The following is a 16,456-nucleotide window of genomic DNA, read 5'->3' on the forward strand; positions in this document are numbered from 1 at the left end:
CCCCAACAAGGTCAGACCGGGATAGGTAAGGCCGACTGACCTCCCAATCCTAGCCCTCCAGGCGGAGGACAATCAGACTCGTCAGGGAGACCAGTCACAGCAGGAACTCGTTTATTGAGGAAGTCACACAGCTTTTATGTAGGGTGGGGGCTGGGCGGGAACCAATCAGCTTAAAGGTCAGCAAGGCATGGGGTGTTCACGCAGGCAAGAGTCCCATAAGACTATATGGCAAGCACGAGCTGATCACGTTCACAGAACTGTTGTTAACCAATCCCTGACGGTGGTCCGATTCATCATCATTAACTATTGAAACCGCCTTTGAGGCCTTGATCTTGCTCACTCGCCAGGGAGTAAGGAGTCAGCCTGAGTTAGTTAACGTGTCATTAGTCCCAACATATCCCCCTTTTTTGTTTTATATTAAGGGTGTGTCTGTCTTAGGTTGCCCCTGGAAGGGTCTTACCCGTCATGGACCATCACCCTAGCAGTTTGGGGGTCCGCCTTACTCGAAGGTGTGCCTGTCTTAGGTTGTCCACGGCAGAGCAACATCCTTACCCGTCATTGGACAATGAGGCTCTAGCCCTCATTTCCTGTCTTAGGTCGGTATGAGCTCCCCATGAATCTTACCCATCTTTGACTACCACCTTAGCACTTCAGGTGGGCCCCTCAGGAGGAGCAGGGCTTAAGGGAGAGACACTTAGACCCCAATGTCCTGATACGAGTGAGTGATCCATGATCCTATAGGGCTCCCAACCATCATTATGAAGGGCAGTATAATGTTGTCGGACCACCATGAACTGCACAGAATTAGCCTGGCTTTTCAGTAAATGGATAAGCTTATTGATTATGCAAGGCCCAAAGGTGAACACAAGGATAATGGTGATTAGCAGTCCCATAAGCGGGAGGAGGTAGGGGAGCCACCCATGTAACCCAGTCCAGAGGAAATTAGAGTGGAGCTCGTTCCTACAATGTTCCAGATCTTCTTGTAGGTTTTTGATTTTATCTTGTACAATGCCAGAGCAGTTGGCGTAGAAATAGCACTTCTCACCAAGGAACAGGCAAAGCCTTCCTTCCTTCCTTCGCCATTAGCAGATCCAAACCATGACGATCTTGCAGGACAACAGTGGTCAAGGAGTCAAGTTGAGCCTGTAGATCTAAGATGGTAGACCTGCAAAGTGCAATGTTAGGAGCTCTGTGTAGCTCTCAAGGAAGTCCACTGTCCAGAGTCATGAGGTCAGAGACCCCAATCTCAATCACTGTTGTCCCATTTTGCTACTGCGCATTACATTCTTAAATGTCATTTTAAGAAGTTTACATATATTGACTCCTGAGTCTACATGAACATTAGTAAACACAATTTAACATTGAATCTAAAAATGAATTAAAGAAAAGCTCAGAGAGCTTTTAACTTTCCTTTTGTGTGGCAAAGTGACAAAATGTTTTTATGTTTAACCTTTAAACAAATCAGGCTCTCAATAACCTTCAGAAATACATTTAACAAATTTTACATATACCCTATTGATGACAGGTCCTATAATAGAACATTAAATGATAGAAAGAAATCCCCAATAAAATTTACTCTTTTTAAGTTTAAAATTACTATTACAGACAAGTTTAGTTTGGAGAATAGCAGCTTGATAAATTCCCTGCTTTAAAAACTTGTATACCTGGAAAATATGAACACATTTAATATATAAAGAGTGACCATTTCACAATTACCTTGACATTTTTATCTTACCAAATTTAGTTTTTTAAAGAAAAAATTAGACTCTGTAACATAGTACAATACTATAACAGTTGCTTAGCCATAATTGTATAAACCCCAATTTTTAAGACTAATTGTTCTAAAGAATAAAACTTAATAGACACAAAGTTAAGATTAAATTAGTGTTTCTAAGAAATCCTTGTCATTTTACCATATAGATTAAACTTTGGTTTATATCAGAACATTAGTATTTCACCTTAGGAAAAAAATCTTAAATAGCTTTAACTGTGTCACATACATACAACCAACTTAGTTACATGCAAACTTATTGAAACTTGCCCTTTACAGACTTTCTTAGCACTTATTTAGACCCTCATGTATTTTATCACATAAGCACTTTCTTACCCAGAAACATTTTGTTTTTCACTAAATATATTTCCATATCTAGAACCTTTTATTTTTTCTTTCCTATCTGTTGACCTTTCTGTTCACATTCTGAAACAACTCTTATGAAATTTCTTAATTTATATAAATTACTCCATTTTAATAAGATTAAATATTTTGTTACTTATAGTACTCTAATTGAAACACAGTTGAAACGTTTAGAACCCTTTGTATATAGAATTATACCTGTTAGGACATAACTCTTAGTAACCTTGTTTTTAGTTTAGTGATGACACAAAACAATTTTCTCTACAAACACATTTGAGTAATCCCATGCATGTCAACTCTAATTCACTTATTTTCTTAAAAAAAAAAAAAAAAACCAAGATATTAGACAAGTGTCGTGAACAGTATTTGCCAGCTTTTTCTTGTTGGAGGAAAGTTCTAGAAAAATTGATGTTAGACATTTTATTAACATCAACATTTTATTAGTTTGACCACCTAGAGACTTGCGAGTTATTTTCAAGACATTTTACTTCTATTAGTTTACCCAATTTAAATTGAACCTTTTTAAATCGCGTGAATTAAAAGTATTTGAATCCATTATTAAATTTTAATTTTAGGAGTGCTCAGTTTTGATACAGACAAAACATGACACCAGACAGCACGACATACACATAACACAAAATCAAAGGCCTTGTAACTTTATCGGTGACTCTCCATTGCAGTGTAACAGATGTTCAAAAACTCTAGTTGAAGAAAAAAAAAAAAGAACTGATCAAAAAAGTCATGAGCTCAAAAAAAATGTAGAATTCAAAAAAAAAAAAAACAAGAGCCCTGGAAAAATGATACAGTCATTAATTACTTTAGTAAAGCACCGTAAAATTTACTTTTGCTGGAGTTCAGGTAAGACTCTTTTTGCTCTTTTTTTTTCTTTTTTTGGGTTTGAGACTGGTCTCCTACTAAGCATTCTGGCTTCCTTCATTTACATTTCAATGTAAGCCTTGACTGAGATCTAGATCTGAAAGGGGCCAAAATGTTCCAGCAGAAACTTGATGCCTAGGGCATTTTAACCCTTATTCCTGGTTAGTAATCAATTCAGGTTTGGATGCAGAAAATTGTGAAACAATTATCTCCCAATACCTGTGGGGACTGGGGCTACTATATCATACTCCTTACTAGGACATGCCACTGATGGTTGGGTTGGTTACTCCCTCCACGCCAGCATATGTGGGTCCTCGTGGCAGGAGGACTAGGTGGGCTGGGCTGGGGAATGGAAGCAGAAAGAGCTGAGTTGGAGGAGGAGGAGGAGGAGGGATTGAGAGTGGGAGAAGAAGGAGGCATTCGAGTTTGCAGGAAGAGCAGAGAAGTGCAAGAAAGAAGAGACTTGAAGATAAGGAATCCCTTTCCATCTGCCCGCTTGCTTGTGGAAGCTGTGTGCCAATATCTTTGGTAGCCACAATCCACCTTCCCATGGAGCAATCTTTCATCCCTGCACAGGCCAATTTGTGATCAGTAGTCATTCCTTCCCGAACTAACATTTTAACATTTACCCGGAAGGCCATATGGGGGGGAGAGGGGAGGTTAGAGTCTGTGAATTCTTGCCCAGTATCATTAAATGGCCACCGGGAAGATTTCCCGCCATCCAGAAGGAGGAGGGCGAGGGCTTTCATTGGAGTCTGATATGGCCCCAGAATACAAGATGGCAACAATGAGCCTCCCCGGGGCGGTAGTGGGCCCTCCCTATGTGTAGAGGCTGGCTGCCCACGTGGTTCCTCAACCTTGGGAGGAGTGGATGGAGATGGATTGGGCTCCTCATTAAAGGTCTCCCAACGTTGTTTACTATATGTCAAGTTTCTGGAAGGAGATGCAACGGGAGGAGCCAGCGGTTCTTTAGGTGGCGGCTCTTTGGGGAGAAACTTAGAGCCCCCTTTGGGAGGTCCTGGAGAGAAGCAGGCCTTAAGGGTGGATAATGTAGGGCAGACTCCCAATGGGGGACCCTCCCCTAAATTGTTTTCCCACTTCCTAACAAGTTGTTCTACACGATCCCATGTGGACCAGTCAAAAAGATTAGTGGCAGGAAGCCAAGGGGCCACCCAAGTAAAGGTGTCCCAGGCTTTTTCCGCCTGTGTATCAGAGCACCCAAGGCCCCTACTCTTCAGCATGAGTCTAAGAGCTGAGAGCGCAGGGTCGCCATGTGTGGTGTGTGTTTGCCCCATCTTTTCAGGGATGCCTTACCTCGGAACTCACTTGGCCTGATCTGCTGGTACTTTCGGTTTCGAAACTGCCTCTTCACTTCGGCTGCGGTTCAGCCTTGAGGGGCCCCACGTTGGGCGCCAGACGTTGGGGTCTTAAGCCCCCTTGCTCTTCTCAACCAGCGACAAGGGAAGGGGACACTCCCCACCAAGGTCAGACCGGGATAGGTATGGCCTACTGACCGCCCGCTCCCAGCCCTCTCAGCGGAGGACAATCAGACCCGTCAGGGAGACCAGTCACAGCAGGAACTCGTTTATTGAGGAAATCACACAGCTTTTATGTAGGGTGGGGGCTGGGCGGGAACCAATCAGCTTAAAGGTCAGCAAGGCATGGGGTGTTCACGCAGGCAAGAGTCCCATAAGACTATATGGCAAGCACGAGCTGATCACGTTCACAGAACTGTTGTTAACCAATCCCTGACGGTGGTCCGATACATCGTCATTAACTATTGAAACTGCCTTTGAGGCCTTGATCTTGCTCACTCGCCAGGGAGTAAGGAGTCAGCCTGAGTTAGTTAACGTGTCATGAGTCCCAACACTGGTATATTTAGCTGACTGATGCAGGGACTCATTGGAACACAGAGAGCCCTTTCTCATAAAACACGCAGTAGGCCAGGTATCCTCCAAAGAATTCCTACTGCTTCAGAAAGAAGGGACCCAGGGAACTGTTCACGATACATTATGGAGAAAATGCAAAGGGATGCTACAAAAATAAACAGCCTAAAGGAATGGAAAAGCATGTTTAAACTTTAGCATTTGTGTTGTACCTTTGGGCTTTTGCTATATCCACATGCCACCTGTAGTACTATTTACTGAATAATTGTATTCAGATATAGTTACATAAACTCATTTAAATGAATTTAAAAATTAGCCTTTTTCTCTGAATTGATACTTTTGAAAATCTAAGTTTGCATCAGTCATTTTTCTAGACAGACATGTATCTGCACATGAGCACATACAAAAATCATCCTGCAGACTCCTGGTCCCAACGCTTCCCTTCCTTGTACCCACAACCCTTGTGGTTTTCCATTAAATAGGTGGATTTCATGTCCCCATTCTTTGAATCTTTAAATCTGTGTATAGCTTATGGTTCACTGTGGGCAATAAAATGAGACAGGAGTAAGATTATGCTGCTTCTGTGCCAAGGCCTTCAGGGACTTGGGGCATTAATACTTACTCCTGGACACTTGCCTTCACCATAGCAGAGTTTGCAATAGTCATCCATAACTGATACAACCATCTACACCTTTTCTAGTCCTCCTTCCTCAATTGAAGAAAACCCTTCAATTAGGTAGGATGAGCCTTTGGTGGAAACGGTAAAGAACATTTATTTTCTCTTTGTTGCTGGCTTATTCTTTCTTTTATAGATAAATCATTTATCTGCTAAGTTCTGAGGAGGCTAATTTCTGATTTAGGATATTCTGCTTGGAAAGGATACCTGGCTTTGAAGGAACAAACAGGAGACAGAGCTGCACTATGAGAAAATAAAGGAGATCAGTATTGATAGACCCTTATGATAGATGCAGTGACTTATGTGAAAAAAAGCAGTTGGGGTAAAGGTGACTTTCATGGATACCCAATTCAGTTGAAAGGAAAGTAGACCTGGAAAGGGCAGAAATACTCTTCAAGAATAGAATATGCATTTGACTAATGTATCTTTAGAAACACATTAAAATGTGCTAATAGTGCTACTTTTTATTTATTTGTTTGGAGCTTCACATGAGGACAATACCAATGTTAGTTGACAGAATCTCTGTGCCAAGATTTTGCAATATGACAGCCAAATCCAATAGAACAAAAATGAATGCACCACCAAAGTCTAGAGCACATAAAAAATTCTAGCGAATTAACTCAGTGGGGGTACTGGGGAATGTGATTCAAAGTTTTCTTCCTGTCTACAAAGGAATGGAGGGAGATATTTCTCCAGACCAAGTAAAGTGATGAGAGAGATTTAAGACAAAGTCTTAGGTAATACATATATTTTTGCTTAAATTTTCCTGGAAAATTTTTAAAATGGTAATCTAGCTCAAGTTGCCTATGGGAACCAGTGAGGAAAGAGATAAAATGGGAAGACATTTTTCCACTGAATGCACAGAAAGAGGTTTAAGTACATAAGCTGGAGTGGAAAAGTAAAAGGTAACTGAATATTGGACCTCCAGAAAAGACCCTATGAAAAAGAGGACATGTGACCTCAACAGACTGTCTTAAGTATACTGACAGAAGGAACAGCTGAGGGGGAGTACCAAAAAGAGAATCTTTAGGGTAGACCCATGTGGAGGAATCTCTCCATCACACAAAGACACCTCACAGGAGACATACATCCTCAAGCCATGAGTCAAGTGAAATCTCACCCTTTTCCATGCCTAACCACGGAGGATCATGGGGAAAAACTGCCAGTGGGAAGAGAAGATACCAAGATTTAATAAGATGAAAGATAGAACATATGGCCCTTCCTTCAAGCCTGAGATGGGACAGAGAAAGAAACTGATTTGTACTAGAATCTTAAATTTTCTTTACAGCAGACTAGATTTTCTGATGCATGAGAGTTTGTAGTACTTATAAACATCTGAATCATCTATAGAATCCAATGAAGGTGTATGCTGGAATTGCATGACTCAATAAAGTAATGGCATACGATGGGAAGTTCTTTTCCCCCCTTTGGCATTACTTTGGATTGAACCTAGAACCTTGAGCATGCTAGGCAAATGCTCTAAGAGTAAGCTACCTCCCCAGCCCAGGAGTACACTTCTCATTATTGGAATGGAAATTTACAAACAACCAAAGAGAGAAAGCTATAGTGACTTATGTGAAAACACACTACAATTGTAGACTTCAGTTATAACTCATGTTTACTTTAATAGAGGTATGGGTAGTTACAGATGAAAAACATTTATAGATATATGCATATTTGCAGATTAGTGTGCACACACATATTTCTTTCCATGGTCAGCCAAGAGGGCCTAAAAGAAGTGACACCAATAGAAAAATGCACATCTGATTTCCAGATCTTGGTTTTGACCATCATTGTCTAGTAAAAGGAAGAGGGTTCCTTGGAGAACTGGCTGATGTTAGGATTGGAGCAGAAAATATCCAATGTAAGCCTGGAGCATTGTGTAGTGGTAAAAAGCAATGAAGTGATTAAAAAAATGTTGTAGGAATATCAAATTGATGTGAGAGAAAACTGAGAGAATTCCCAGTGACCAAAGCTGGAAAAATTTGAACAATAAAATAAAGTAGTATCAGATTTAATCCAAACATAAACATACTTTAATCATAATAATCTCAATAAAAATTTAATATGTTAATAAATGGTAAAGAAGAAAATATCTATGCCAAGAATTCCAAATAAATCATGTAGCTACTACACCATAGAGAAAGGGAGATTAGTCCCCCACACCCAAGATGTATTCCAAGTATGAAATGCACACAGTAAGTTCTTTCTAGAAGAGTGCAGTCTGGGAAAGCAGGAGCAAAACTGTGGAGAAACCTGACAATCACTATGTCATCCAGGTGATCAAAGTCAACATCAGTATCCATTGATCATATAATAATGAGTATCTTCAGCATGATGTGATAAAAATGGCATTTCTATGATCTTCCTTCCCTAAGCTAACCCAGTAATTAACCCCAAACTAATTATGAGAATGAAAAATCAAGCATCAATGGAATGACATCAAAAACAAGGTCTGGAAAACTGACATAGACAAACAGAACCTAAGAGTCTTGAGAGCTAAATGTGATGTGGTATTCTGGATGAGATCCTGGAACAGAAAAAGGTCATTAGGCAAAATAAAAGCAACCCTGAATAAAACCATGGACTCAGTTAATGCAGCGATATTGGCTCATTAATGCAACAACTATGCCATAAAATGTAAGTTGTTAGTAATACAAAGAATTTCCTGCTCGTATTAAAAGGGGACAGAGGGTGTATGAAAACCTTTTTATTGTACACAACTTCCTATAAGTGTAAAATTGTTCTAAAAGATAAAGTCTATTAAAAAATAGTAGCAGATGGGTGAGTAAGAAGATCTCAGTGAACGGGGTTGGGTTTCTCATGATTATCCTCCATTTTCCTCCAGAAAAATTAACCTGAAATTCTTAAGTGGGCATTAAGGCAGTCAGAACTTCAGAAGAGGCCTTCAGGAACCAGGAGTGTTTTTCTAACATGCAGATAAAATAGGACATTCTTCATTTTCCTTTCCTTCAATCTTCTTTTCTTATGCCCTGATCCCAAATAATCCTAGGACTGTAATAGTAAGAAGGCAGTGTAAACCTACACGAGCCCCAAACCCTGAAAGACAGGACTCCTCTTCAAAGGGGCTATGGTCCCAAGTGGCAGAAGAAAACTCTTCTCTGTGTCTGTCCTACTGCCCTTTACCCCAGACACAGATGTATCCCAAAGACTTGCACAGCACAGGTGTATAAAGATTTCCCTTCCTCAAGGGAGGAGCTCAAAGTAACGAGGATAAGGCAAAGAAGGAGGAGGGGAGTATGACTTCTTAAAGTCCTGTATGAGTCCCAGGCTCATGTATAGGCTGAGCGTAAATGACCCTGACTTGGACAGTACATAGACTTTGGTAACTGAACTGTGGGAGAGACCACCATTCACGTCCCACACTGGCCACTGGAGGGTGCACACATGGCACAGATCCTGAGAGTCCTGCAGAGGTTTTGAAAACTGAACTGAGCTGGGAATCACAATTCACAGGTAGCTGGTCAAGACTCTGATCCCAAACAGGATGACTGCCTGATTAGAAACATAATGTTCTTCTTAGAAACTAAATCAAGCAACTAAATATTCAAATTGTCCATGGTCAATCAAAATTACTCACCCTATAGAGAATAAGGAAAATCCCATCCTGTTTGAGAAAAGATCCATCAGACGTCAACATCAAGAAGACACAGATGCACCATCTTCTATCTTCAGAACTGTAAATGGAAATTTAAAAATAAAAAATATAATAGCCAAAAGCAAAATGAACCAAAAAAAAAAAAAAACAAAAAAACCTCAATAAGGTAAATAGCAGAATGGGAAAGCAGAGAAAAGAGTTGGGGAATCTGAAGATCGATCAATAAATATTACCTAATATGAATAATGGTAAGTAAAAAAAAATGGGAAAAAATCAAATTCAGTCTGGCTCAGTGACTCAGACCTGTAATCCCAGCAACTTGAGAGGCTGAGACAGGAGGATCACAATTTTGAAACCCACCTCAGCAATTTATCAAGGTCCTAAACAACATAATGAGACCCTGTCTCAACATAAAAAATAAAAGGGACTGAGGATGTAGCTCCGTGGTAGAGCACCCCTGGGTTTAGTCCCCAGTATGCTCCCCAAACCAAATCAATACAAGTTAAAGAACGCATGGGAAAATACCAGTATCTAACATCCACACCATCAGTGCCTTAGAAGGAATAGAGACAGAATGCAGTGCAAAAGCTTTTGAAGACTGGTGATTGAAAACTTGCCAAATTTAGAAAAAGACATAAACCTACAGATTAAAGAAGATCAACAAACCACACACACAATAAACACAAAGAAATTCACACCCATACATATCATAATCGAACTGGTTAAAACCAAAGATAACAAATCTTAAAAGCAGTCAGGGGGAAAATGGTGCACACTTTTAGTGAAATAATGTTTCATATGACTGTAGGTTGCATCGAAAACCATGAGGCCAGGAACATTTTCCTTTTTTAAGGTTGGGTGAAAAGAAGTGTAATGCAGAATTGTACATCCAGCAGATATATCCTTCAGGAATGAAGATGAAAGAGAAATATTTCCAGATGAATGAAACTAAGATGATTTGTTAGTAAGCAGACATGCTGCAATATGATTGTACAGAAGTTCCCAAGACCAGGAAAATGGTACCAAAAGGAAACAGGACATGGGAAATAGAGGAAAAGTAACAGAAATGGGAAAAGCAGGGCAAATAGAACATTAGTCTCTTATTTAATTCCATAAGACACTTTATGACAGTTGAAAGAAATAACTATGTGCCAGTCTACTTTTCATTACTGTAACAAAATACCTAAGATAATCAAGGTAAAGCCAGGTTATTATTATGGTTTCAGAAGTTTCGGTGTGTGGTGAGCAGGCCCCACTGCTCTTCGGTCTGTGGTAAGACAAAACATCACATCAGGGAGCACATGATGGAGCAAGCTTCTCATCTCATGACAGCTGGGATGAAAAGAGAAAGGTACCCTGTCTTCACCTGCTTGGTGGTTAATTCAGAAAACTGGAGAAGAGTGATGGGGGATTAGAAAAAACAGACACTCAACAAGAGAAAAAGCTGGGACCCGGTGGCACCACACTCTGACGGAGTGCAGTGACAAGAAGTCAGCTCAGCATGTTTATTATAGAGACTTCAAAATCAAAGGGATTCATTGTGAGAAAGTTTAAAACAGAACCAAGGTCAAAAGTCTGAACAGCCCAATTACAGTCCTCAGCTTGCATCCATAATTCTCCACTCCCAGGGCAGCTGTCAATTGAACCTTAGATCATGAACTGATAAACTCCATGGTAACCACAGAATTTCTCTTTGCATAGTGCATCACTGTACACCTGGGTGGTTTTCTCAGTGCCTTTACACCAAGAAATTCCCAAGAGAGGTGTCACTCTGTCTCTGGGCAGCTCAAAGACCATCATTCATTTGCCACTCCCAACAGCATGCCCTTCAAGTACACCTTCAACAACCTACTATTATTCCCCTAGGCCCCACCTCCCAATCACACCAGGGGCAGGGATTGAGCTTTCAATGCCTGGGTCTTTGGAAAACATTCAAGATCCAACCTATAGTAAATTATGACATTGACTTATGAAGTTTTCACTGTATGTGGATATAATGCGTGAGACAGATACAGTGTAATGGGGGAAGGGGTAAAGGATCTACATGGTGGTGAGGTTCTATTTGAAATGGAAAATCATCAGTAAAATTAAGTATGTGTATTAGAATTCCCAGAAAAACCTCTATAAGTTGTACAAAGTGAAATCAGAATTAAATCTGCCATGATATACCACTGTCAAACTTAGAAGATTTAAAATAAAATGCAATGACAGGGCCAAGTGGTAGCAAGGAAGAAGAGCAACTGGAACTTTCAAACCTTGCTGGAGGGAATGAAAAATAGGCTAGCTACTCTAGAAACCAGTTTGGCAAGTTTCTCATAAAATTGAAAACCCACTTATCACCTGACCTCAAATCTCATTCACAGGAGTTCACACTTGAAAAATGAAAGACACAAAAGTATACACATGTTTATAACAACCAAAATGGCTGTTGAAGAGATAATGAATCATAGTACATTCATACTGTGTAGTACCACACGGCAGTGATGATGATGATGATGATGATGATGATGATGATGATGATGATGAAGAAGAAGAAGAATTAATGATTTATGCAACATCCTGAGTGAATCTCAATGGCATTTTTCTGAGTGAAAAAAAACACATTCTCAAAAAGTTAGACTACTTATGTAGCAATCTTGTAAAGGAGACCTACAGATTAGATCATCAGTTACCAGATTTGGGGAAGGATAGTGTGATTACGAAGGGTAGCAATGGGAGTCTTTCAGAATAAAGGAACTGTCCTGATAGTGATGCCTGATGTGCAAATTTATATGTGTTTAAATTCATAGGAATGCATATTCACACAAGTAATTCTTATTGTGTTATATAAAAGGTATGTATATGTGTGTGTACATATATTCAGTTTAGTAGTTTATTAAGAAATCAGTGATAGACAAAAATCTAAGTCTATTTAAAGTACAGATTTAATGGGTTTTGATATATGTATGCAAACATGCAACATCACCATAGTCAAGGTAGTAAACATATCCATCACCTGAAAACATTTCCTCCGACTTCTTTTCTTTTCTTTTTCTTTTAAATAAAAAATGAATACTTAACATGAAATTTACCCTCTTAATAAATTTTAAGTGTACAATATAGTATCGTTGACTATGGGCAAGATACGGTATAGCGATCTCCAGAATTTATGATCTTGCAAACTAAAACTCCATACCCATGAAGCAGTAAACCCCACTTTCCCTCTACCCCAAATGTTGCCAATTACCATTTCATTTCTGCTTCTATGAGTGTGACTCCTTTAGATACCTCATATGAGTGGAATTGTGTGTTGTGTGGCTCTTGTCCTATTGCAGTCTAATTTCGTCTTGCCAATATCCTCCAGGCTTATCCTTATTGTAGTTTGTGGCAGGAGTTCCTTCCTTTTTAGGGCTGAACGATGTTCTGTTGTTTTAACCATTCTTTTCAGCCACATCCATTGATGAATATTTAGATTGTTTCTACATCTTGTCTATTATGGATAATACTGCCACTAACCTGGGGGCACAGCTATGTCTTCAAACTCAGAATTTCAGTTCTCTTAGTAAATATCTTAGAACTGGAGTTGTTGGATCATATAGTGGTTCTTGTTTTCCATTTTAATTTTTTGAGGAAGCTTCACACTCTTCCTTTGACAAGTCATAGTACATCGAACTAAAATGGTTCTGCGTGGTGAAGGAAATAATCAAAAGGGAAAGGCAACCTGAGAATGAGAGAAAATATTTACCAATCATTTATCTGATAAGGGGTTAATATTCAAAATATGAAAACAACCCCTGCAATTCAATAGTAAAAAAAATAACAAATCATCTGATTAAAAATGGGCAAGGACTCAAATTGATAGTTCTACAAAGAAGTCATACAAATGACCAACATGTATGTGAAAAGAAGCTCAGCATCTCTAGCCATCAGGGAGATGCAAATCAGAATCAGTATTAGATGTCACCTCACACCTGTTAGTATTGCTTTTATCAAAAAATTGGAGAACATGTATATTTCAAGACATTCACAGAGGTAATGAGGAGAATGAACTCAGAGGAGTTCAATGAAACTTTACCTCTGTGGGCACCAAAGTAACAATATGGATTATCTTTTGTTTTCACATATCTTTTCACATACCTAGGAGGTCAGAGACAGCAATCCAATAGTGCTAAATTCACACAATGCTCTTCATTTACTGGACAAATTAAATTTAAAACTCACTAGGCCAATGGCATTCTTGAAAAATGTTTTGAGGAGACTATGTCAGGGAGAAACTGGTTCCTACTCTCTCAAGTTTTTAACACCATAATTGGTTTCACCTCTGAATTTCCAGTTCCTAGAGCACCTTTCATTTTGGGGCAGTTTTTATTGAGAATCATAAACATGATTAGATGTGAAATATAAATTTATAGTATTGGAGTGAAAATGATCAAGGGATAAATATTAAGTTTCCAAAATGCTTGCCCATAAACATTTACCCTGAAATAGTCCTATTTGATGTCCTCTGAAAGAGGGGCAGAGATGGATTTATACAGGTGACTCTAACATCTTGGATACTAGGCTCTTAGCCCTTGTGAAAATTCTTGGTCAGAGAAGAAAAGCTCCTGCAGTTATAAAGTGAACTGGACATAAGATGCTCACAGAGAACTGCCACAAACAAATAGGAGGAAAGAGAAAAGACATTCTGAGTAACCTAGAAATGAGAAATTAGTGAAAATACTTAAAAAAAAAGACTTTCCTTCTAATTAGCCCTTATATTCATATTTACTCATTTCCTTCAGCAGAGATAGGAATTCAAAGGAATAAATTTAAGATACCTGGCGGGGGTGGGGGCTGCATGCTTTTGCCACTCTTCTAGTGTAATTATGCAGCAGGCTTATTGGAGTAACCTGGCAAGGATCAGCCCCATTACCCACTGTCACCAAAGGGCTAAGAATTTTGTAGTTCTCTTTCCTATTCTTTTTGACAATGTTTCAGTCAGCTTTTTCTTTGCTGTGACCAAAAGACCCGACAAGGACAATTTTACAGGAGGAAAGTTTATTTAGTGCTCAGGGTGTCCAAGGTCTCAGTCTATAGGTGGCCACTCCATTGCTCTGGGCCCAAGGTGAGGCAGAACATCATGGCAGAAGGGTGTGGAGGAGGAAAGCAGGCAATCAGAAAGCAGAGAGAGTTCAGTTCACCAAAGATAAAATATAAATTCCAAAGTCACACCCCTAGTGACCTATTTCCTTTAGCCACACCCTACCTGCCTACAGTTACCACCCACTTAATCCATTAGTGGATCGATTCATTGATTAGGTTAAAGCTCTCATAACTGGATCATTTCACCTCTGAATTTTTTTGCACTAACACATAATCTTTCAGCGGACACCTCATATGTAAACCATAACAATGCCTTTATGAAGATGCTGATGTGTACCACCCTGGAAGAGACCTGATTACTCAGAATTTCCTAAGTCATTTTCCAGTACGATTGATTCTCTGCATTTTGTTGAAGCAAAGGATAACCATGATAATTGTTTATAACTTTAGATGTCAGAAAATTTTGACAGAAAAGTTGAATGGACGACTTTGGCACACTATTTCTAAAAGGGTGATAACAAGGTCTGTACACCTAGAAGTGAGAACAAAGTTGATATGGGAAGAGAGCCAAATCCAAAGAAAATAACTTCTCCAAATAGGTGATGGTTCATAAAAAGCCATCACAGATAAAGAGTTCTTTAGCTGCAATCACAGACATTTCATATACATAATTCAAATGAATTCTAGCAACTTTGTGAAAGAAGTGAAACAGAACTGAAATAGTCACTCATGGTAATCCTTAGGTACCACTTATTAGTTAAGTAGAAGTGAATGAGCTGGTTGTTCGACTGGACATGGTAGAGTTAGCTTCCTGCTCCAGAGTTCATGGTCTATGGGGAAAAACAGATATTAAACAAATAATTCAGTCCTAGAAATTTCTAACAGGGCAACTACCAATCATTGTGGTCAAAGAAAGCCTTTTCTAATAGTTAATACTGACACTGCCCCCAGAATCATAAATTGGGGTTAGTTGGGCTGGATTAGACATTTCTTCAGGGTAATGTGGAAGCTTACCCCTCTTAATGCTCTCTACCCTCTTTGGTTATTACTGTGCTAATTGTGTTGGAATGAGTTAATCAAAATGTTAAAGTAATGAAATAATCTAGTCAGAGTATTTAGAGCTTACCACAAGTAGAATAATGAGAAGGTTCAAAAAATCTGAATGATCAGGGTAGCAATAGAAATGAGGGAAAAATAATCTCAATATTAATAAATATCTGTTCTCCCTGTGTGGCCCTCCTCTCACCCATAAACAAACTGGGCTATTATTTTTCTTATTTTATATACTTTTGGATATACAAAGTTGAATTTATGTTATATAATTTTTTTTTTTTTGGTAAAAGCTTTGAAATTTTGCAAGTTTTATTACAGATTTCCAAAAGGTAAAAGAGAAAACAAAATTAACCTGAAAGCAGAATAAAGGGAAGAGTAGTTCATCTTTCCATCTTCAGTTAGACACTGCTCCATGCTTGGAAGAATGTGGACAGGTCTCAGTGGTGTTGACTTTAGTTGCATAGGGATAGGCAGGAACATCAACACTGGCATTCCTAGGCATGTTAGCATTCCTAGGCATGTTAAATTTTATGTCACCCAACAGAGAATCACCAGAGAGGGAATGACCCTTCAACCTTAGAAAACATGTTGCTCAGTAGCAACCAAAATAGACCTAGTTCTGAAAGGAACTTCTGGAACTTTTTTTGTTAAAATAATATGTTAAGACTTGCATGACGGTTGATAAGGGAGGAAACCCTATTGATGGCTTGCACTTAAATTCCAAATAAGACTTTAAATCTAATTGAATTTGATTTAACAAAACTAAGTAAAAGTAACTCTTTTGGTACAGCATTTCATTAACCAAAAGAATACTGATTTTATGTAGGAGGCAGAAAATTTCCATTTAGTGAAGTAAAACACTTTTGATATTGTATGGACTAAAATTAAATACTAATTTGAATATACAACCATTGTAGAAACTCCTCTCACCTCTATCTCACCCCCAAGTACACCCACTACCCCTCACAAACTCTCCACAAGAAGCAGGAAGCAGATACATTTCACTTTGCAATAGACTTTGGAAGATTACTGGAAAAGGACATGAGAGAAAAGGAGAGTAGGCCTTTCTATTTTCTAGTCTTCAGATTTAATTCTAACTGAGAAACATGACCTAGAATTGAATTGAAAATGGAATTAGAAAAATTACCATA

The sequence above is a fragment of the Sciurus vulgaris genome (assembly GCF_902686455.1).
Source record: "Sciurus vulgaris genome assembly, chromosome: 8".
Classification (NCBI taxonomy): domain Eukaryota; kingdom Metazoa; phylum Chordata; class Mammalia; order Rodentia; family Sciuridae; genus Sciurus; species Sciurus vulgaris.